The sequence below is a fragment of the Sciurus carolinensis genome, chromosome 4, assembly GCF_902686445.1.
Source record: "Sciurus carolinensis chromosome 4, mSciCar1.2, whole genome shotgun sequence".
In the NCBI taxonomy this organism is placed as follows: domain Eukaryota; kingdom Metazoa; phylum Chordata; class Mammalia; order Rodentia; family Sciuridae; genus Sciurus; species Sciurus carolinensis.
The window spans coordinates 160,222,893-160,247,605 of NC_062216.1; the positions used below are offsets into that span (position 1 = coordinate 160,222,893).

Genomic DNA, 24,713 nt, shown 5'->3' on the forward strand with positions numbered 1-24,713 from the left:
GAACCCCACGTTGTACATAACTATAATGCCTTAATAAACAAGTTTTTAAAGGAGGACCTGAGCCCTCCCCTGGAGCTTCATATATGTGTTGCTTACCATTTCCCGAGAGTCCACCAGATGCTGGGGCTGCAGTGACCGAGGAAACAGGCACGGTTCCTGTTCTAGGGGGTATTACCCTGCAGTGGGAGTGAAGACCAAGCGGGCGAGAAGTCGCTGAGTCAATTTGGAGAAAGTTCATGAAGGAAACAGTCCATTCAACAGAAGGTGAGTGACTGACAGGGCTCTGCTGGAGGGGAGGGTTCCCTCTGCCCTTGGCTCATGATTCTGAAGCTGTCACAAAGCTCCCCCGACCACCATCACTGCCACTTGCAGGGAAACCCACCTGCATTAGAAGAGGATCTACGGAACGTCAGCGTTCCACCACTTACTTAAAGCCCATTCCACCCAGTTCTTCCCAATTACGTGGCCAATCAGTTTCCACTGCTGAAGCTACTCTAAGAGGTGTTTCTGTCCTAACAGTGTTTTGCTTTTTTTTTGTTTGTTTGTTTTTTAAGTGTAGTTTGGAAATACTGCAAATAGAAAATTAATCCCCAAGAAAGGACCAACTAGGAATGGTCCTTCCACAAGCACATGCTGTGGACCACACATCACCATCCTTCTCTGAGAAATGCGTCTGTTCTTGTTTATCCTTCATTTCATCCAGCTAATGAGAGGTCATCAGTTATTCTGATGTGTGTTTACTGACAAAGGCTACTACCTCCTTAAGGAATCCTTTAAGTTTCTTCCTGTAAAGAAATCACTTAGAAACCTCTTCTTGAATAATGGACTACAATCAAAATAGCTTTGTGGTTAAATCAAAATGAGTCACGTACATAAATACTATTAAATAAAAATCAGTTGTTCTGTATCTGTTATTCATTTATGAATGAGTAAAAACAAGTAAAAAAATTTTAAAAATAAGAAAATGGAATTGTTCAGATTCCCTGGCTTGAAGATGCTTAAGCCAAGACACACTAGTAGAGATATTTCTGGACCACTGCTTAGCTACTTAGCAGGTTCTACTAATCTAATACTCACATGGCTAAGAACCACCCGACTCTTCCAAACTTTTGTAGAATGGTGTAGGTCTAAATTTAGAAATTGCTGTAAACTATACAACAAATCTTTAGGAAGAAACAAAATCATGATTTTATTCACTAACACAACATTTGCACAAGCAGAATTTAAAAAAAAAAAAAAAAGTATGTGTACCAGGTCCAGCAAGTAGATGGTTGACACTGTGGCTTAGAGTTACAGTGACAATGACCTGTTTAGATGTTTGTCTTCAAATAATTGTTTTCATGGACTATAAACAATAGTATCATTCAACATTATGTACAACAGCAATATATGGGTGCAAGTTAAGTGTTCATGAATGGACGAATGGATAAAGAAAATGTGTGTCCATACAAGTGGATTAGTATACAGCCTACAAAAGGAAGGAAATTCTGACATTCACATCATGGACAGAGAGGACTTTATTCTAAGTGAAATAAGCCAGGCAAGAAAGACAATTTCTTCATGAAATTGCTAACATGTGGAATACAAAAGAGTTGCTCTCATAGAGAGTAAACAGATAATTAGCAGAGACGGGGGGGTGGGGTGAGGGAAAGAGAAGATGCTGATCAAAGTTTCAGTTAGACTAGAAGAATAAACCTTCAGCGACATACTGCAGTGCATGGTGACCATGGTTAATAGTAATGCATGTTTCAAAATTGGTAAAAGGATAGATTTTTAATGTCCTACACACACATACTCTCTCTCTCAAGGTGGTGAGATAATGGATGTATCAGCTTGACTGAATTTTTCTACAATGTATACTTAGATCAAAACATCACATTACGATCCATAAAAACAACTATTTGAAAATAAACTATCTAAACAATGTCAATAAAAATATAAAGGGGAGTTTCAAGATGGCGGCCTAGAGGGCGGCTGCATTTCACGTTGCTCCAGGACACAGGATTCAAAAGAGGAGATAGTGAGAGACTTGGGACCAACTCAAAGCCGCCGGGTGAGTCTCTCCTGTTGGGGAGGCATCCCGGATGGGGCGGTAGCCCCGGCAGGGAATTTGTGAAGTGCAGTTGCTCGGCGAGACGCCCTTCCCCCCACTGGAGCGGTAAACACGGACAACTGGGATCATCGTAGAGGAGGCGGCTCAGCACAGAGCTTGGACTCGGAGCAACCACTGGGGCTCCGGGCGGCTGCCTGGGGAGGAGCTGCGTGGCGAGCTGTTTGGACTCAGAACAACCGCTTCTGAACACCGGGGGGCTGCCCGGAGGAAGAGGAGAAGCGCGGCGGGTCGCTTGGTCTAGGAGTGACTGCATCACAGCCACAGGCGGTTGCCAGAGGAGGAGGCAAGTGGTGAGTTGATTGCACTCAAAGCGACCGCTCCTGAACACCGGTGGCCTGCCTGGAGGAGGAGCGCGGTGGGTCCCTTGGTCTCCGAGCGACCGCTCCTGAACACCCAGGGAGCTACCCCGAGGAGGAGGAGGAACAGAGTGGGTCACTTGGACTCGGAGTGACTGCCTAGGGCTACGGGCGGTTGGCGGGAGGAAGAGGTGTGTGGTGGGTCTCTGGGTCTCGGAGCTATTGTACGGGGCTCCAGGTGGCGGCTCAGAGGAGGGGCCGCATAGCCAGGCAATTAGGTGCAGAGCAGGGTCCCAGGACCGGCTTCTTGCTGGAAGAGCCGCACAGAGACATGCCTAGGGGCGGAGCGAAGTTTCCAGGACTGCGGGCAGATTCTCTGGGAGAGGCAGCCTAAGGAGACTCATCTACGAAGGGTGAGGTTCCCAGGCCCAGGAGGTAGGTCCGGGCCCCTGGGAACATTGCCTGGGAAGGCTGCCCTGCCCAGGCGGTAATTGTGGACTGAGGGGAACCTCTAGGAGGGGAACTGACCAGCGAGACCTCCCCACCGGGTGAGTCTTCCCCACCGGGTGAGGTTTTCCCACAAGGTCAGTAAAACCAGAGACACAGGCCCAAACAGGCATTGCCTCACCCGCAGTCTAGTTCCCCTTTGGATGACCATTGGTCAACAAGTGGAGGCACCTCTGCCCACTATCAGGGAATATACCCCACCTGAGGGTCACCATCCCTAGAGAGGCAGCTTCCTTGTGGAGCACCGCATTATCAACTTCCTCCAAGACTGCAGGCTACTGAAGGATAAGAGGGGATATACTAGCAATCTTCAGGGACATTATAAGTCAATAGAGGAAATCTGCAATATCTTAATGACCCACTGATTCCTGAACAATATGAGAAAACAAGGGAAGAAAATGCTCCAAACAAATCTAGATGTTACATCAATAAAATCCAACGACAGCATGGCAGAAGAAATGACAGAAAGGGAGTTCAGAATGTACATAATTAAAATGATTAGGGAAGCAAACGATGAGATGAAAGAGCAAATGCAGGCATTGAATGATGAGATGAAAGAGCAAATGCAGGCATTGAATGATAGCACCAATCGACAGTTAAAAGAGCAAATACAGGAAGCAAAAGATCATTTCAATAAAGAGTTAGAGATATTGAAAAAAAACCAAACAGAAATCCTTGAAATGAAGGAAACAATAAACCAAATTAAGAACTCCATAGAAAGCACAACCAATAGGATAGAACACCTGTAAGACAGAACCTCAGATATTGAAGACAAAATATTTAACCTTGAAAACAAAGTTGAACAAACAGAAAAGATGGTAAGAAATCATGAACAGAATCGCCAAGAACTATGGGATATCATGAAAAGGCCAAATTTGAGAATTACTGGGATTGAGGAAGGCTTAGAGAAACAAACCAAAGGAATGAACAATCTATTCAATGAAATCATATCAGAAAATTTCCCAAATTTGAAGAATGAAATGGAAAATAAGTTCAAGAGGCTTATAGGACTCCAAATACACAAAATTACAACAGACCCACACCAAGGCACATTATAATGAAAATACCGAACATACAAAATAAAGACAGAATTTTAAAGGCTGTGAGAGAAAAGAACCAAATTACATTCAGGGGGAAACCAATACGGATATCAGCAGATTTTTCAATCCAGACCCTAAAAGCTAGAAGGGCCTGGAACAACATTTTTCAAGCTCTGAAAGAAAATGGATGCCAACCAAGAATCTTATACCCAGCAAAACTTACCTTCAAATTTGATGATGAAATAAAATCATTCCATGATAACAAAAGCTAAAAGAATTTACAAAAAGAAAGCCAGCATTACAGAACATTCTCAGCAAAATATTCAATGAGGAAGAGATAAAAAACAAAGAAGCAAATCAGCAAAGGGAGGAATTATCCTAAAGGAACTATCAAATAAAGGAGGAACCAAGTTGTGTCAAAATAATAAATAAATAAATAAAATTTTAAAAATGAGCCAAATGACCGGGAATACAAATCATATCTCAATAATAACCCTGAATGTTAATGGCCTGAATTCATCAATCAAAAGACATAGACTGGCAGATTGGATTATGAAGAAAGACCAAACAATTTGTTGCCTGCAAGAGACTCACCTCATAGAAAGAGATACCCATAGACTAAAGGTGAAAGGATGGGGAAAAACAAACCATGCACATGGACTCAGCAAAAAAGCTGGAGTATCCATCCTCATTTCAGATAATGTGGACTTCAAGCCAAAGTTAGTCAGAAGGGATAAAGAAGGACATTTCATACTGCTTAAGGGAACCATAAATCAGCAAGATATAACAATCATAAACATCTATGCCCCAAACAGTGGCTCATCCATGTATGTCAAACAAATCCTTCTCAATTTTAGAAACCAAATAGACCATAACACAATAATACTAGGTGATTTTAACACGCCTCTCTCACCACTGGACAGATCTTCCAAACAAAAATTGAACAAAGAAACCATAGATCTCAATAACACAATCAATAATTTAGACTTAACAGACATTTATAGAATATACCATCCAACCAAGAGCAAATACACTTTCTTCTCAGCAGCACATGGATCCTTCTCTAAAATAGACCATGTATTATGCCACAAAGCTAATGTTAGCAAATACAAGAAGATAGAGACACTACCTTGTATTCTATCAGATCATAATGGATTGAAGTTAGAAATAAATGAAAGAGTAAAAAACAGAAACTACTCCAACACGTGGAGATTAAACAATATGCTATTATATGATGAATGGATAACAGAAGATATTAGGAAGGAAATTAAAAATTCTTAGAGGTAAATGAGAACAAAGAAACATCATATCAAAATCTCTGGGACACTATGAAAGCAGTACTTAGAGGAAAATTTATTTCATGGAGCGCATTTAATAAAAGAAGTAAAACTCAACAAATAAATGACCTAACACTACAGCTCAAAGCCCTAGAAAAGAAGAACAGACCAACACCAAAAGTAGTAGAAGACAGGAAATAGTTAAACTCAGAGCTGAAATCAAGGAAATTGAAACAAAAGAAACAATACAAAAAATTGACAAAATAAATAGTTGGTTTTTCGAAAAAATAAACAAAATTGATAAACCTTTAGCCACACTAACAAAGAGAAGATGAGAGAAAACCCTAATCACTAAAATTCGGAATGAACAAGGAAATATCACAACAGACACGACTGAAATACAAAACATAATTAGAAGCTATTTTGAAAATCTATACTCCAACAAAATAGAAAATTTCGAAGACATCAACAGGTTTCTAGAGACATATGAATTGCCTAAACTGAACGAGGAGGACATACACAATTTAAATAGACCAATTTCAAGTAATGAAATAGATGAAGTCATCAAAAGCCTACCAACAAAGAAAAGTCCAGGACCAGATGGGTTTTCAGTCGAGTTCTACAAAATCTTTAAAGAAGAGCTCATTCCAATACTTCTCAAAGTATTCCATAAAATAGAAGAGGAGGGAACCCCTCCAAACTCATTCTATGAAGCCAATATTACCCTGATACCTAAACCAGACAGAGACACATCGAGGAAAGAAAATTTCAGACCAATATCCTTAATGAACATCGACGCAAAAATTCTCAACAAAATTTTAGCAAATCGCATACAAAAACATATTAAAAAGATAGTGCACCATGATCAAGTGGGTTTCATCCCAGGGATGCAAGGTTGGTTCAACATCAGGAAATCAATAAATGTAATTCACCATATCAATAGACATAAAGTCAAGAATCACATGATTATTTCGATAGATGCAGAAAAAGCATTTGATAAAATACAGCACCCCTTCATGCTCAAAACACTAGAAAAAATAGGGATAGTGGGAACATTCCTTAACATTGTAAAGGCCATCTATGCTAAGCCCATGGCTAATATCATTCTAAATGGTGAAAAACTGAAAGCATTCCCTTAAAACTGGAACAAGGCAGGGATGCCCTCTTTCACCACTTCTTTTCAATATCATCCTTGATACTCTAGCCAGAGCAATTAGACAGACCGAAGAAATTAAAGGGATACGAATAGGAAAAGAAGAACTCAAACTATCCCTATTTGCTGATGATATGATTATATACTTAGAGGAACCAGGAAATTCCACCAGAAACTTTTAGATCTCATAAGTGAATTCAGTAAAGTAGCGGGATATAAGATCAATGCACATAAATCTAAGGCATTTTTATATATAAGTGATGAATCTTCAGAAAGAGAAATTAGGAAAACTACCCCATTCACAATAGCATCGAAAAAAATAAAATACTTGGGAATCAATCTCACAAAAGAGGTGAAACACCTCTACAGTGAGAACTACAGAACACTAAAGAAAGAAATTAAAGAAAACCTCAGAAGATGGAAAGATCTCCCATGTTCTTGGATAGGAAGAATTAATATTGTCAAGATGGCCATACTACCAAAAGTGCTATACAGATTCAATGCAATTCCAATTAAAATCCCAATGATGTACCTTACAGAAATAGAGCAAGAAATTATGAAATTCATCTGGAAGAATAAAAAACCCAGAATAGCTAAAGCAATCCTTGGCAGAAAGAGTGAAGCAGGGGGTATCGCAATACCAGATCTTCAACTCTACTACAAAGCAATAGTAACAAAAACGGCATGGTATTGGTACCAAAATAGAAAGGTGGATCAATGGTACAGAATAGAGGACACGGACACAAACCCAAATAAATATAATTTCCTCATACTAGACAAAGGGGCCAAAAATATGCAATGGAGAAAAGATAGCCTCTTCAACAAATGGTGCTGGGAAAATTGGAAATCCATATGCAACAGAATGAAACTAAACCCATGTCTCTCACCATGCACGAAACTAAACTCAAAATGGATTAAGGATCTCGGAATCAGACCAGAGACCGTGCATCTTATAGAAGAAAAAGTAGGTCCAGAGCTTTAACATGTCGGCTTAGGACTAGACTTCTTCAACAGGACTCCCATAGCACAAGAAATAAAAGCAAGAATCAATAACTGGGATAGATTCAAACTAAAAAGCTTTCTCTCAGCAAAGGAAACTATCAGCAATGTGAAGAAAGAGCCTACAGAGTGGGAGAAAATCTTTGCCAATCATACTTCAGATAGAGCACTAATCTCCAGAATCTATAAAGAACTCAAAAAACTCTACACCAAGAATGCAAATAATCCAAACGACAAATTGGCTAAGGAAATGAATAGACACTTCACAGAAGATCTACAAGCAATCAACAAACATATGGAAAAATGTTCAACATTTCTAGTAATAAGAGAAATGCAAATCAAAACCACCCTAAGATTCCATCTCACCCCAATTAGAATGGCGATTATCAAGAATATAAGCAACAACAGGTGTTGGCAAGGATGTGGGGAGAAAGGTACACTCATACATTGCTGATGGGGCTGCAAATTAGTGCAGCCACTCTGGAGAGCAGTGTGGAGATTCCTTAGAAAACTTGGAATGGAACCACCATTTGACCCAGCTATCCCACTCCTTGGCCTATACCCAAAGGACTTAAAATCAGCATATTACAGAGATACAGCCACATCAATGTTCATTGCTGCTCAATTCACCATAGCCAGATTGTGGAACCAACCTAGATGTCCTTCAATTGATGAATGGATAAAGAAACTGTGGTATATATATACAATGGAATATTACTCAGCCATAAAGAATGATAAAATTATGGCATTTGCAGGCAAATGGATGAAATTGGAGAATATCATGCTATGTGAGATAAGCCAATCTCAAAAAAACAAAGGACGAATGATATCGCTAATAAGTGGATGATGACACATAATGGGGTGTGGGAGGGGTTAGTGTTAGGGTTAGAGTTAGGGTTAGAGAGGGTGGCAAGAATGGAGGAAGGAAGGACTGTATAGAGGGAAAAGAGGGGTGGGAGGGGTGGGAGGGGTGGGGGGGAAGGGAAAAATAACAGAATGAATCAAACAGCATTACCCTATGTAAATTTATGATTACACAAATGGTATGCCTTTACTCCATGTACAAACAGAGAAACAACATGTATCCCATTTGTTTACAATAAAATTAAAAAAAAAAAAGAAACCAATAAAAAATATATATATATATATATATATATAAAGGGCTGGGGCTGTAGCTCAGAGGCAGAATGCTTGCCTCCCATGTGTGAGGCACTGGGTTCGATCCTCAGCACAACATAAAAATAAACAGAGACATGCTGTCCATCTGCAACCACCAAAAAAGTTTTAAAATATATATATATAACCAGGTTTGGTGGCATAAAACTGTAATCCCACGTACTGGGGAGGATAAGGCAGGAGGACAGCAAGTTCTAGCATGTTCCAGGCCCTGGGTTCAATCACCCTGCACTGCAAAAAAAAAAAAAAAAAAAAGTCGATTTTTAAAACGTAGAGCTAGCTGTGTCAAATGTTGTTCCTTAGCAGTTTTGTTCCAAAGACCCTCTGGTGCTGTGTAGGCGACACGAGGGCAACTGGCTGTCTGAGTGCGCAGACCTGTCTACTGAATGGTCGGCCTGTGGTCCAGCAGCACCAGCAGCAGCTGGGAGCTTGTTAGAAACGCAGGATCTCAGCAGGCTCCCACCCGAACCCCTACCCACTAAATCAAACCCTGCACTTTTAGTAGTGTCCCAAATGATCGGCATGTATACTAAAATTTGTCAGAACCTTGGGAAACCACCTGGCACTATCTACTAAATTAGAGCCACGCGCCCTCCGATCCAGAAACCCCGCCAGCACCTGCCCTGGAGAAACCCGCTGACCGCCCAAGACAGAGCAGGTGTTCTCCCAGCGAAAAACTGAAATTAACCCACAAGGGGGGGTGAGGGGGGTGGCGGCATATTTGTACAATGGAATATAAGACGGGTACGGTAAACAAATCGCTGGAGGGGACACTGGGGCCTGGTGCGGAAGCTCGGAGGGGGCTGTGGAGGTGCCGCCCATTACTGCCCTTTAGGCTGTGCGCCTATGTTAGGGAGCCATTCACAGGATGAGGCTATTTTACTATTACTCCCAGTGTTTGCTCCCCTCCAGGACAGGACTGATCTCCCTCCCTGTTGCCATGTCACCTGCTGCACCCCGGGAGGGTGACACTTCATCTCCGCAGTTGAGGTTGGGCCATGTGACCCTTTAGGCCAACCAAGGGCAGCAGGAACAACCAGGTACCTCTCCTTTCCCCATTTGACAGTGGCACGTCCTAGGCACTTGCTGCTGCTGCAGACTGGGTCCCAGGACCAGGACACGTGGAGAGCAGCAGCCACCAGAGTCAACCACAGCACCCACGGGCACATGGCACAAGAAATCACAAAAGCTCCTGGCCCCCGAAGGCACAGAGTTTGGACCTGCTGGTTGCCACAGCATAACCTGACAAAAGCGAACCCAGTCTGACTGCCAGGTTCCTACCGGCGTAGGAGGCTCCGACATCCTGAGCCCTTGAAGGCTAAGGAGTTTCAAAACAGTGGTTTCCAAACGTGTGAATCTCAAACAGAAAAATTTCCTCCCAAATTTTACCAAGCTTAAATACAATCTTCCCCTAAAAAGTAAGCGTACGTTTTAACATCCAAAATGCAGGAAAGACAAAATCTCAGCTGAAGAGAAGTCCTTTCCACTGAGTGCACTTAGATTTATAGGAAGATCCATTCCAGGTTCCCCGTGAAAATCTTGCTGTGGTTGGGCCACAGGGTGTTTGACTTAAAGGGAAATAAACTAACCCTTATGAATTCAACTACAGTCACAAAAATTCAACATTAGTGCTAAAACTTAATTTTTAAAAGTTAAGGAAAAGAAGTGTATTGTAGGTGTGTGGGTTTACCAACTCAGAATCTTGGAGAAAAGTGCCATTGTACCAGAGGAGTTATTCTGTTCCATTGCAAAGGTTAAATAATACTTAAAATATCCAACAAAGCTATGTTGGCAGGTATAAAGTGTGCCTAATCACTAAAAAAGGTGTGAAAGGTAATTTAACATTTTGTTATCTTCTCATAACAATAAGTAAAAGTTTTGGTGTAATCTATTACCGGAAATTATCACAGTTGATCATAACTTTTTGGTTTTTTTTGTGGTGCTGGGGATTGAACTCAGGGCCTTGTGCTTGCAAGGCAAGCACTATACCGACTGAGCTATCTCCCCAGCCCTGATCATAACTTTTAAAAACACGTTGAACAGGTTTTTTTATATTTGTATCAATATACTAAAAACCACTGTACCGTCACATAAAGGCACACAGCAACCCCCAAGTCAGCCACATTTTGGTTGTTACATATTCTTACTTTTGCATTCTGCAAGCAAGCTTTCTGCATTTCCTCTGTATATCTCATGTTTCCTTTTGTTATTAAAATGCCCATCATTACAAAACAAGATGTGTTATGTAGTCAATTAAATTCGCTTTTAGAAAGACCATGCCAAGCAACACTGGACCTCAGCTGATACTGTACAAATTATTTTCTTGTTTGATAAATTGCCTTTGTTTATTCCTTTGAATAACACTTGATACTTCGCTGTGTAATAGGTTCATGAAGATAAGGATCACGCTGATTTCACTTGCTATTTGCAGCATATAAGCAGCAAGATGATTCTATGGCTGCTCAATTTTCTTCAACTATTTTCATTTAAAAATTCAAGGGCTGGGGGTGTGGCTCAGTGGCAGAGTGCGTGCCTAGCATGTGCGAGGGATTGGGTTCGATTCTCAGTACTGCATATGAACATAAATAAGATAGAGGCCTACTGCCAACTAAAAATATTTAAAAAAATAAAAATTCAAATCTGAATAAAGTTCAGTCTTCATCAATTTCCCTCAATGACAACCCCCCCATCTTTTTTTCTTTTAATAAAGGTACTGGGGGTATCATACAGGGTCTTGCACATGCTAGCCAAGTACTCTACCACTGAGCTACATCCCCAGCACTTTTTTATTTTTGAGATCACTAAATTGCCCCCACTGGCCTTGAACTTGCAATCCTCCTGTCCCAGCCTCCTGAGGAGCTGGGATGGCCATGCCCAGCTAACTCCTCTCATTCTAAAGAGAAGCAAAATTTAAAAGTCCAAGCAGCCTATCAGACATTAGTTTTATCATCTGAACTACTTAGCTTCTTTCTTGCTAATTAAAAAGTCCTCTTCCTGCAGAACCCACCATCAGATGACCTGTCTCAGCACTTACTCCCAACAGGTTCCTCCTTTCGGTTTTCGTGAGAGCTCATCAGAACCTATGGGGACTGTGAATCTTGATAAGGGAATCATACTGGAGAAGTCAATTCTCACCTCCACTAACTCTAAGTTATTACTACATCATTTTTAGCCCTTTGATCATTCTCGTCCACAGGAATTCTGAAAAAATTCTTGACTTTATGGGCTTAAACTGGAAGCTTTCTGCCTAAACTCAAATCCAGAGCTTGCAGTAACATTCCGGGCAATAGGGAGTGATGTCAAAAATGTTTGACAAGTGGGGAAAATGAGAGAAGCGTGAAAGGACAACCTCCACAGATACAGATGGCTATAAAACTGGAGGCCTCGACTGCGCACACACACAGGCGCTTGAGCAATCCTGGGCATGATTCGGCTACCGACACCCAGAAGCCAGCGGAACTCCATAAAACCACCCCTCACCTCTAAGGTCGCCCACTAACGGGAAAAAGCAATGTCATAAAAGGTATCGCTCCCAGAGCTTCCTCATGCCTGAGAGACAGCTGAATGTTTGCAAAGAATTTGTTTAAGCCAGCAGAAATAACAGTGGGAATAATAAGTCCTTTGTATAATAAGTCCTCAGTATGTGTCATGATCTTCCAAATGACAGGAGACCGAGATGCTCATTCCATTCTCAGAATTGTAACCTCTAGTCCCCCCACAAAGAAATCGTTTTTAATGAATCTTTACTTGGAAGGATTCACCAAAAACAAGCCAAAAGCAGGGTGTGGAAGCCTGCTTATGGTCCCAGGGATCAGGGAGGCTGAGGCAGGAGGACTGGCTAAGCCCAGGAGCCCCAAGCCAGCCTGGGCAACCCGGTGACACTATCTCAAAAACAAAATGAAAATGGAAAAAACAAACAAGATCAACAAGCCAAAGGGTCAACTAAGACACGACCAGCTGTTAAAGCAACTCTGCCTACCGGGAGATGTCGACAGGCTGAATGTGGAGGGCGTCCCAAGATCAAGGTGTAGCGCTGCGTGACACCGCACCGTGCATTCCACCAGGCCCCACCAAAAGTCACCAGGACGAGGACAGCAGCTCAATCACAGAACGAGGGGTTCTGATCAAATGATAGCAATGCAGAAGCAGTTTTATAACACAGGAAGCAATGACCACAAGTTTTTGCCCTGCTATTGGGGACAGGACAGAGAAGGGCTGGAGGGCAGACCAGGGAGCTGCTCTGAAGTTGGGGACTGTCTCCAAACAACGGAAAGCGGTGTTTCCCCACTCTGTTGCAAACATTTCTTATGTATATTTAAAAACAAAAACTAAATTTCCTGCAAACTGTCTCAGAGGGGCTGGGGATGCAGCTCAGTTGGTAGAGTGCTTGCCTTGCAAGCACAAGGCCCTGGGTTCAATCCCCAGCACCCAAAAAAAAAAAAAAAAAAAAAACACCACTGTCTCAGAGACCACTCTTCCTCCTCACTAGCACCCCTCCCCTACATAAAATCATATGAAATTTTATTTAGGAATTGTGTATACACACACACACACACACACACACACACACACAGCCTTGATACTGGAAAAATGCTATTTTTGCTTTTCTTTAATGAGATGGAGTCACCTGTTTTTCAGTGCAAGGACACAGCTACATCTGAAACTCAAACCTTATGATCAACTTATTTACCTAATATTATATCCCTATTCTGGTATGATTTTATACTTCTATTTTTTTTATTGTAAACAAATGGGATACATTTTGATTCTCTGTACAAGGAGTAAAGGCATACCATTCGTGTAATCATAAATTTACACAGGGCAATGTTGTTTGATTCATTCTGCCATTTTTCCCCCTTCCCCCCGCTACCCTAGCCACCCCTCTTTTCCCTCTATACAGTCCTTCCCTCCTCCATTCTTGCCCCCCTCCCTAAACCTAACCCTAACCCTAACACTAACCCCTCCAAACCCCCATTATGTGTCATCATCCGCTTATCAGCGAGATCATTCGTCCTTTGATTTTTTGAGATTGGTTTATCTCACATAGCATGATATTCTCCAATTTCATCCATTTGCCTGCAAATGCTATAATTTTATCATTCTTTTACTTCTATTTTTTAACTCAATACTTCTTGTAGGTGTTTTTATAAGCGGACAACACTTGTGTAACAAGTAGGAGTACATACGAATAAAACACACTACATTTCCTTAACTGTTTCTCTAGCACTTAAAAATCTGGACTAAATCTGAAATCGTCATATTTAGAAACTAAGCAACTACAGCTCATTAGCATTTCAAGTGAGTACAAATTGTTATTTGGAATTCATACAAGAGTACACTTTCATATTTTATCCTTTAATCACATTCTAATACTCTTAGGGTTCCATGTTAAAAATGCATACCCACTTCTACGACCAACTTAAAACATAATTTGACTCGCTGTATAAATAAGCTAAACATTAATAATAAAAGCTTCCAGAATGTTAAGGTTTAGGAAAGATGCCAAGGGGTCAAGATTTAAAAGGAAAAAAAAGAGAAAGGAAGAAGTCGATGTACCAGTGTTTCAAAGAAAAACAAAACTTTCCTTTTAAGAAAAGGAAAGGTAAAAGTATCTGCCACATGTCATCATCCTTAGCCCAGGGTATGAAAGCCCCATAATTTTCCAGGCTATTGCATTTCAAATATTTACTCAGAACACTTCCACCCATCCTCCACACGCCCTTCCCTGTCCCTGTCCCCAGGTGCAGCTACACCTCCACCCCCAAGCTGGCCACTGAAGACCTTACCTCCTTTAGGTGACAAAGCAGTGTGGGCAGCTCCCACGGAGGCCCTGGGACCCCTTCACACCCAGGAGGAAGCTGGACCTTCTCCCTTCCCCACTGCTCTCCCCAGATGGGTCAAGTGCACAGACTCACCAGCGAGACTGCGTGCTGATGAGGTCAGTGACAGGTCCACAGTGTGCTACCAACTGAAGCAATGACCTCGGTCCGTACCTTTACCCCCTGCAATCAGCGCTCACCTCTGCACCGTGGTCAGGGCCGAGCACTTTTTAAAGTTCAATACCAGTTAAAACAAAACAAAAACAAGGAGCCCTTTTCTGGAGGACCCTCAGCCCAACTCACAGGTCACGATCACACCACTCTCAGGCCACCCACCCAACTTCCCTACCATACAGGGGTCTTTGATCCAAAACTGCTGGGCAACCCGTGGCTTCTCATGTCCACTGACCTAGGGTTCTCCTTTATTCTTTTTCTTTCCACATAAAGGAAGAGGGGTGCAGGCTAGGACAGACAGAAACTGTCAATCCTAGAAGTTCATCATCCACAGATAATCACCGTTAGCATACTGGTGTATTAACCTTACTGTTCCAAATATATGTTTAAAGCAAAAACTGGGCTGATATTGTACATAATGTTTTGTGTCCTGCTTTTTGCATTTCATAAAATATCAATAAACTTTTCCTGGTCAAGGGGCTGGGGCTGTAGCTCAGTGGCAGAGCACTTGCCTAGCATGTGTGATGCACTGGGTTTGATCCCCAGCACCACATAAATAAATAAAAGAAAGGCATTCTGTCCATCTACAACTACAAAATGTTTTTTTTTTTAATTCCTGGTCAATATTATTCTACACTTTTTAATAGCTACTTGCAGTTTCCTCTATTTTTAAACACCCAGGAACTCTAAAAATCTCTTCTATCTTCCTCCCTCCTCTCTGCACATATTCCCCCAAAGAATGGCACAACTAAAAGCAGACGCCTTCCTCCAGCTACCAGATCCCAGACGCTCTCGGGGAACTCACGGGTCTACGCCATTCCTCAAAGCCAAGATTCATGTATAGCTTTTATTTGTTGGATGACTGTGAAAAATAACTACCTGGGACCCACCAAGCTCCAGAGGCCCAGGACACCACCGAGCCTGCAGCGCACTGCCCCATAATCCAGCGCATGGAGCTCAGCAGCCAAACAAAATAAGTTTAGGTGTCACAAGAGGCCTGATTTCCCCCATGAACGCGTCTTGTTTTAATTATAACACACTGTAATCCCAGCAGCTCTGGAGGCTGAGGCAGGAGGATCACAAGTTCAGAGCCAGCCTCAGCAACTCAGCAAGGCCCTAAGCAACTCAGCAAGACTGTAAATAATACACAAAAAAAGGGCTGGGGATGTGGTTCAGTGGCAAAGCACCCTGGGTTCAATCCCAGGCATCAAATAAATAAAGTATAAAACATTGAATGATTTAGGTTTTTTCTCTTTTGGTGTCCCCTTGCTAATGCCCAAACACATGCCCAGGCTGCCCTTTAAACACTGTCCCTTAGGGACTGAGAAAGGACTAGTTCATGTTCATCGGAGTAATACAAGAGCTTAAATTCAGATTATAAAAATCCATGATTCGGTCAGGTACATTTTTAAAAAGGAGAATAATAACTACTTAAAAAATATTATTCATATGGAATCTTTACAGCAAATACTTTGTACAGCCTGGAGCTGAACAAAGTTTAATGAGCTATTTCCTATGCTTTTCTTAGGTAGTTCAACGACTTACACCGAGTGATTTTTATGGGAGAATATCAAGTGACTAATTCAACAAATCTTCACACTTAAGAGGGAAAATTTGTTTCCACAAAATGAAATGTCCAAAAATGTCAATACTTTTTTCATGATAATGACAGTAGTTAAGAGCTTGGGGTCCAGAGATAAACTGCTTTGATCACATCCTGATCATCACTAGCTGTGGGACCAATGCCTCTGGACTTCAGTGAAGATTAAGTGACTTAATACATATCAATGGCTCAGAAAACTGTACTAGGCTTTCAATAAATGTTATCTCATGTTGTCATAGTTATTCACTATTAGTACACATTTTAAAATATTTTTTGGTAGTTGTAGATGGACAGAATGCCTTTATTTTTATGCAGTGCTAAGGATCAAACCCAGTGCCTCAAACATGCTAGGAAAGCACTCTGCCACTGAGCTACAGCCCCGGTTCTAATACACATTTTTATAAAAGGCTCAAAAGCTAATTCCTACCTCATTCTCCTCTTACAAATAAACATGCTATGGAACACAGTCACAAAAGTGCTGTACACTGCTGTACTGAATCCCTGGTTTATGATTTTCAGATGAGCTGAAATTATCAAGTTGGAAAGATAAAGACATGGGATTTGAATTCAGGACTTTGACTAACCCCAGTTAGCGATATGAAGTCACTGCAGTTATTCTCTGGTATGATCTATACCAGCGTGTGTGGTCATGGGTACAAGGTCTCACCTCTGATTCACAGGTGAACTCTGCATTATCTTCTATTACTCAATAAATAAATGTTTTCTGAAGACCCAGAAACATAACCATAGCATAAACTGCCTTGATTATAAGTGTCAGACGATGGGCTACAGAAGTTCCTTCTCCCACACTGCTCGGACCTTCTCAGACCTTACTACGCTCATTTACATGAAGGTCATCCTTTTCGAAAGCTCCGTGAGCTTTTGAAACAAATTCTATATATTCCCCACTCAGTATCTGACAAACGTGTATGTGACAATACGTATTTGCTCAGCAACTAAATGAATAACTAAAATGATCGTGAGCTGAACCTTAACAACAATTAAGATTTAGAGACGGGAGGAGAAGAGAAAGTGCAAGTAACACAGGGAACAGCAGCCAGGTGGGAACCTGCGGAGATGTGGACAGTCCAGTAGAAGCTTCACACGACCACACAGCAAGTGGTCATGGGGCAGATCTGCCACTCCTGACCAGGTGGCTTAGGACTTGGTTTTCTAAACTAGGTCAACTGTTTATAAACATTTAATATTTTTTATGTTGTTTATGGACCTTTATTTTATTTATTTACACACGGTGCTGAGAATTGAACCCAGTGCCTCACACATGCTAGGCAAGTGCTCTACCACTGAGCTACAGCCCCTAAACATTTATTTTTAAGCAGAGCAACATTTTGATCAAATTAAGCCTTATGTGAAATCCTGATACACAAAACAGTTGTGTGAACTCAAAGAACACCAGTTCCAGCACCTTATCTTCCAGCAGCTCTGTCGTCACCTTACCTGACCCGAGAAGACACCGACACACCCCTCCTCAGAGTTGGGAAAGACTGGGCTGGAAGAAGTCAGAAAGCACAAACATCAAAGCGCACAAGGCATTCACCTCTGGGGAACCAGGTCCGCCCCAGTGGGAGAAGGGAGTGAAGCAGCAGGTTCAGCGTCTTTAAATGTCCCACCACCTGCTAATGCATCGCTGCCCTACAGCAGGACATTCTCTTGACAAAAGGACATTGCAATGAAGTGTGTGCACAATACTTCCCCGTATTTGGAATTATTTCCTTAGAGTAAATTGATACAAGTTAATAGATTCCTTTCAGCCCTGTGGTGTGCTGCTTAAAACAGGACTCTGGAACACAAAAATACCAAATTCCATGAGTAGTTTTAAAAAACCATCATCTATTAGCAAAATTTGACTCTAGCATTCTAGTTTAAGATGTGTATGCATGTGTGTGTATAAAATCTTACTTACAAAACTAATTAGGAAAATTTCCACACTTCCAGAGTGCACTACAATAAACCTGAATCAGAACTGAAATCTCGCTACCTTTCATGAATTTTTCATAACTTCTCTTGCCACTTATCAGAACGATACACTGGAATTTTCCTTTCGGGGTTGGGTTTCACAATTAATTCTGTGAAGTCACAGCACTGACAGTAGATTCTCTGGCAACAAACTGACATCATTAAATTCTTCTTTGTAAGTTCTTTGGGGCATATGGATGTTCGATTTTTCCTTCTAAGAGCAAAATCTACTTCCTCTTGCCTCTCATGATTGATATGTTTTAATCTAATTTATCCCCTTTGTCCCTAGCAGCTTTCTAAAACTACCTTTGGGTGAGAAATTACTCAGAGAAATGCCTGTAAGTTCAAACAAAATATAAAATGATTGCTGGACCGGGCGTGGTGACGCATGCCTGTAATCCTGGCGACTCTGGAGGCTGAGATAGGAGGATCGCAAGTTCAAGGTCAGCCTCAGCAACTTAGCATGATCCAGCCTCAAAATAAAAAAATAAAAAGGGTTGGGGACCCTATTAACTTGTATCAATTTACTCTAAGGAAATAATTCCAAATATGGGGAAGTATTGTTCACGCACTTCATTGCAATGTCCTTTTGTCAAGAGAATGTCCTGCTGTAGGGCAGTGATGCATTAGCAGGTGGTGGGACATTTAAAGACGCTGAACCTGCTGCTTCACTCCCTTCTCCCACTGGGGCGGACCTGGTTCCCCAGAGGTGAATGCCTTGTGCGCTTTGATGTTTGTGGGAACCCCTGGGTTCAATCCCCACTGGTAAAAAAAATAAATAAATACATAAATTGTTGAATTTCCAGTTCCTATGACTCCCTGTGCTGTCTCCTTGTACTCTGGGAGGAGAAACACCAAAACCAGAAAACTTATTGGCTTGTTTTTCTTAGCTCTACTACTCTTTTAATATTAGAGTAAATTTTGTTAAATTACCTTTTAAATAAGTGGATTATTTCTATCACTAATATGACTTCAATTGAGAAAAAAAAATTCTAATAAAAATTTTCTTTGTCCAAAAACAAGTTATTACTAGATACGGCAAAGCCACCTCCACAACTTCATAACATTTCTATTAAAGGTATATAATTAGGCTGTATCAACAAAAATTTGCTTCGTCTCCCACATACACCAGGCACCTTGCTGCTCACAAGATTCACTGTGAAGACAAAAGTGAGACCTGTTCTCAGAGCTTGCCTTCGTGATGCAAAGGTAGGCAAAGAATCTTTATGCAATGAAAGGTTCTAATAACAAAAACAATGGAAAGCTGCTTTAGAATGGACTGGAACCAGATTTTAGAATACCTGGAACACGGGGCCAAGAGATTTGAGGTTTGTACGTGAGTTGAAAGACTCGGCACTGAATGAGACCTTCAGAAAATATGAATCTAATCAGGCCTGACTAAATGCAATGCCTTCTCATTTCCTCTGAGATAAATCCAAACTTTCGTAAGGTTAACTCGGTCCTGCATAAACAACCCCACCCACCCTCACAGAGTATCTATTTTTTTCTACCATTTTATTTCTTTTTAAAAACAAGCTGGTTTGCTAGGCACAGTGGTGCACTCTCGTAGTTCAGGAGGCTGAAGCAAGAGGATGGCGAGTTCAAGGCCAGCCTCAGCAACTTAGCAAGGCCCTCAACAACTTGGAAAGGCCCCATCTAAAAAATAAAGGGATTGGGGATGTGGCTCAGAGATTAAGTGACCTGGGGTTCAATCCCCAGTACCAGTACACACACACACGTGCGCTGGTCACACAACCCACTAAACTGATGTCACAAAACACTAGAAGGCATCTGCGATTAGAAAAGTTCCACTCTCAGGCCTCACACTCTCTCCCCTTTTACCTGGTTTCTCCTGATTGTGCTCTTGATCTTGGCTCTTAGCCATCACTTTCCTGGCCACTGAGATTCACTCCCCTCTTCTGGTCCCAAAGTTCTAGGCTGTAAACTCAGGGTAACAAGGACCCGTTCTTGACTGCCACTGAATCCCCAGAGCCTAGCCTCGTGCCTGTTAACATATTAGACACTCGGTAAATATCTGAATAGTAACACAAGGAAATGGACTTGAATAATCTATGTATTTAACCACATAATGAAATGGCCACTCACTTTAAAAGTTGTTTTTTTTTTTTTTTTTTTTTTTAATGCGGTACTGGGTACTGGGGATCGAACTCAGGGCCTTGTGCTTGCAAGGCAAGCACTCTATCAGCTGAGCTATCTCCCCAGCCCACTTTAAAAGTTTTTAAAGAGGTTTAGTCCTTTCCAAGAAAAATCTAATGGCAGTTCCTTTTGTGAATGGTGACTGATTTCCTAGGCCAGTCCACAAAACCCTTTTACCCACAACAGGACTGATGAGGAACCTGCTTACGTCCCTCTCTGCAACAGCAACACAACTTTCACACATCTAAGTAAGAGAAAACGAGATTAGATGGATACTTCTTTCCCTCCGTCCCTATCATTATTTCCTCCTACAATGACTTATCTAGTTACTAGGACAGGGATAAAGGTCAATATTCCAGACAGGCTCTCACTGGCTCTTTCTGCACTTATATTCCCTTTGAGAAAGTTTTCCTTTCCATTCCAACTCCTATGAGGAAACTCCTTAGGGCAGGACTTTCCTTCCTGCAAGGGAAACCTGAAGGTTTTCATCTGAGTAAATTGAGAGGAAACAGATGGCACAGTGTTGCAAACCTGTAATTCCAGGTGCTTGGAAAGCTGAGACAGGAGAATCACAAGTTTGAACCCAGCCTGGGCAACAGAGCAAGACCCTGTCTCCAAATAAAAGTTTTTCAAAAGGTCTAGGGACACAGCACAGTGGTAAGAGTGCTTGCCTTCCACTCCCAAGGCCCTGGGTTCAACCCCCAATATCACTCCCCGCTGACAAAAAAAAAAAAAAAAAAAAAAAAAAGAAACCTCAATAGGTAAAACAAAGCAAAAACACAGGCTATAGCCTGAAAATGTCAACCTTATTCTTCTAGTAAAGGCAGAAAAGGGATACCTGATGTTTCCACTGTTTCTGACAGGTTGAGGTAGAGTTTTAGACTGCACACAGGGGCACTCTACCACCCAGCCACATCCCAGCCCTTTTGTATATTTTATTTAGATACAGGGTCTAAGTTGCTTAAGGCTGGCTAAGTTGCTAAATTGCTGAGGCTGGGTTTGAACTCCTGATCCTTCTGCCTCAGTCTCCTGAGCTGCTAGGATTATAGGCAGGCGTGCACCACTGCACCCCCCGCCCTTGTTATCTTTTATGTTGAGACAGGGACTCACCGAGTTGCCCAGGGTGGCCTTGAACTTGAGATCCTCCTGCTTCTGCCTCTGCCTCCCAAATAGCTGGGATCAACTGGCTCTGTACTTCACACACTTTTAATCAGTTGCTTATCTACTGTTTCCACTTCAATAGTTTTATTTTCTATCAAGTTTCTGAAATTTGGTGAGTACACTTTGAAAGAGTGACAAAGATTCTTTGCATGACCAAACTCTAATCAAACTCCTGAACCTTCTCCTAGGGCCATCTACGCACATTGTAAAATTCAGTTTTAGCAAAGAATCCTGCTAAGTCAGTTTAACCAGAAACTCCCACCCTGCCTATCTAATCAGGCTCCTCCTCCACCATCCCCCAGGTGACTGATCATGAGGCCTGTCTCTGGCAAAAATTCTGTTAGCTTGGTCTAGCCAGAAGCCCCCGGACCCCTGATGTTTCCCCTCTGTACTTCTCATACAGACTTTGACATTTTTATTTTTTAAATTTTTTTTTCAGTGTTTGGGAACCAACCTAGGGCCTCAAACATACCACCCGGCCACACCCTCGCCTCCCCGCTAGAACTTTCCCAAACACTCTGCTCCTGGGATGTCAACTCCCCGTTGCCGGAATGTATTCAGAGTTGAACCCAGTCTCTCTCCACCACTGCAACAGCCCACTGCATGGTCCCTACATATCTATTTTGATGGTCCCAAATAGTCTTCTCACCATACTTTAACATGTATTATTGAACCATTTTTTTATTATCAGTGCGAAAATGAGCTTGAATTCTTGTAAGTGCCATCAAAGTAATTTTCGCTACGATCTGCTGCACTGAGAAGTTAACAACTGCAATAAGCATAACAGTGCTCGTTCACCTGGAAGTGGCTCTTCAATGCCCCCAAGAATATTTACTACCCATATATGAACATCGTTGTACTAAAAAACGACACAAACTGAGGAAAACAAGACCCTCCACTTTGCTGAGAAGTTAAGCAATATAAAATTGAGTTATTTAACTGAATAATCTATTGTTAGTTCATTTAGCTGGACACCAATAAAAATTATCTGGAATTAAAGTGATTACTGGGGCTTTTCAAGCTCTGCGCAGAATATATGAAAATGGCAAATGCAGGTTAGCTCTCTTGACTCAGGTCGGGACCACAACTTCTGTGGCTTTTCTCACAATACCAGAAAAACGGAAGAGGGACAGTAAAATGCCAAGAAGTAATAGGCAGGGTATTGTAAATGGCACTATTCGGCATTTACCCAAGTACCTGTGTAAGCAATACAGGTGTAAGCATTACAGGTTTTGATATGGTGTTTTGTTTTGTTTTTTTAAATCAAGGCTAGTTCCCAAACCTAGAATTCTTTTTTTTTTTTTTTTTTTTTTAAACAAATGAGCACCGAAACTCAACAGTAAAAAGTCAAATAACCCAATGACAATTTGGGCAAAGGATTTGAATAGCTATTTCTCCCAAAAAAGATGCCCAAATGACCAATAAGCATATGAAAAGATGATGCCTGATATCCCTATCATTAGGGAAATGCAAATTAAAACCACAAAGAGATACCACTTCCCTAGTGGGGAGCTGAAGGAACGGGGAATCCTCATACACTGCCTGGAGGGAATTCAAAAGGGTACAGCTGCTTTGGTAAAGCCTGAGAGTTTTTCAGAAAGTTAAAAGTAGAGAGATTCCACTCCTAGGTATATGTCCAAGAGCATTCAAAACAGATGTCCGCAAATATTCATAGCAGCATCGTATTCAATAAATAAAACCAAACAAACCAAATGTACAGTAACTGATGGACAGATGAGCAAAAGGTGGAACTGCGATACATCAGAGAATCATCCCGCTAATTAAAAAGATAACGTACTAATAATACTAAAGCATGAATGAACCTTGAAAACACTATGCTATGTGACAAAAAGACACACGTCGTTGATTCCAGTTATATGAAACGTCCACAGTAGGCGACCCCTGGGGACAGAAAGTAGATTAGTGGTTGCCAGGGGGTGGGGTCGAGGGGAAGCGAGCAGTCCCTGCTAACGGGTCCAGGGTTTCCCTGCGGGAGGATGAAAACGCTCTGAATAGCGGTGACAGTTCCGAAACTCAGTGGATACACTAAAATCCACACTCTCGGGGGACCAGTTTGAGCGTACGTGGAGTATATCTCCATTTTTAAAACCAATCATTTACAAAATGATGGCATGTGTAACAGCCACTTAAACCGAACACGTTAAGTCACATCCAGAAATGTGGCATCTCCTTCCAGACGCGAGAGCCGGGTTTCCTCCTTTGATCCAGATACACTTACTGTACCGACATAGGGACAAGAAGCGGGTGACCGCTCCGAAGCCGGACTCGGTGCGCCGAGCCCGCCCGCCCGCATCCGCGCTCCCCGCGCTGCCGGCGCTCGGCCACCGCCCGCGCTCTGGCCGGGGCTGCGGGTCGCGCGGCGGGTCCGCGGCGGCGGCGTGGCGGGTGGCGCCGCGGGAGCGGGGTGCGCGCCCGCCCGGCCCCGCCGGCCCCGCCCCACGTCCCTCCAACACCTGGGATGCGCCGAGCCCCGCGCCGCGGCCGAAGCCCGGACTTCGCCTCCCCGACCACCTGCCGGGGCGGCGGCCGGCGCAGCGAGGCCGGCTCTGCCACCCGGCCGCGGCGCCGGGCGCACGGGGAAGGGGCATTCACCTAGAGCCCGGCCCCGGCGGCGGGGCGGGCGGCGGCTCGGGCCCGCGGTCCTTCCTGCTCGCGCGCCTCCGGGCGCCGTCGCGGCCCCGCGCTGACAGCCGGCGCCCGCGGCCCGCCCCGCCCGGCCCGCGCAGGCGCACGCCCCGCCCGCCGCCCGCGCTGGTGATGTGGCCGCCCCGCGGCGACCCGGCCGCCGGCGCCGCCCCCGGACCCACGGGCTCCGCGGCGGAGGGTACTAGCCCGGGGCCGCGCGGGAAAAGGGCGCGGTGGCCGCGGTGGACCGCCGTCCCGCGCGCCGCCCGCGCCGGCGTCCGAACCCCCGAGTCCGCGACTCACGCTTTCCGCTCTCAGACCCGGGGCCTCTGTTGGGCTGCGTTGGTGTTTCTTGCGGACTGGGCTTAAAACCAAGGCACATGTGACTGTGTGCGTGCTTTTCCGCCGCGCAGCGCAACGCAGCGCAGAGCGTGGGCCGTGCAGGAGCCGAGGTCCCAGGGAAGGGGATGAGCCCCAGCGCAGCCCACCGCACCTTCCCAGTGCGAGGGAGGGTGGGAGCAGAGTGCAAGGGGCGCTGGGAAGGGGCAGGGTGCCAAGGTTTCCGCTTGCCCACACACCCTGTTAACATCTAGGTAAGAGGGAAGGCTCCTTTTT

The 24,713-nt window shown here is 43.2% G+C and overlaps 1 protein-coding gene across 8 annotated transcripts in view; it reads right to left on the reverse strand.

Annotated features, from left to right (window-relative positions):
- The window catches only part of Slc41a2 (solute carrier family 41 member 2), a 124,927-nt gene extending 100,416 nt beyond the window's left edge, over nucleotides 1–24,511 (reverse strand). For 2 of the 8 annotated variants that reach the window (XM_047549185.1, XM_047549177.1), the window contains exon 1: nucleotides 14,348–14,481. The gene's annotated coding sequence lies outside the window, so the exon portion shown is untranslated. Of the gene's footprint in view, nucleotides 1–96; nucleotides 175–12,540; nucleotides 12,682–14,347; nucleotides 14,499–23,691; nucleotides 23,838–24,065; nucleotides 24,182–24,401 lie in introns of those variants that run through there. The other 6 variants (XM_047549181.1, XM_047549178.1, XM_047549182.1 and 3 more) reach the window with 6 other exon arrangements.
- Nucleotides 24,512–24,713: the final 202 nt, after the last annotated feature.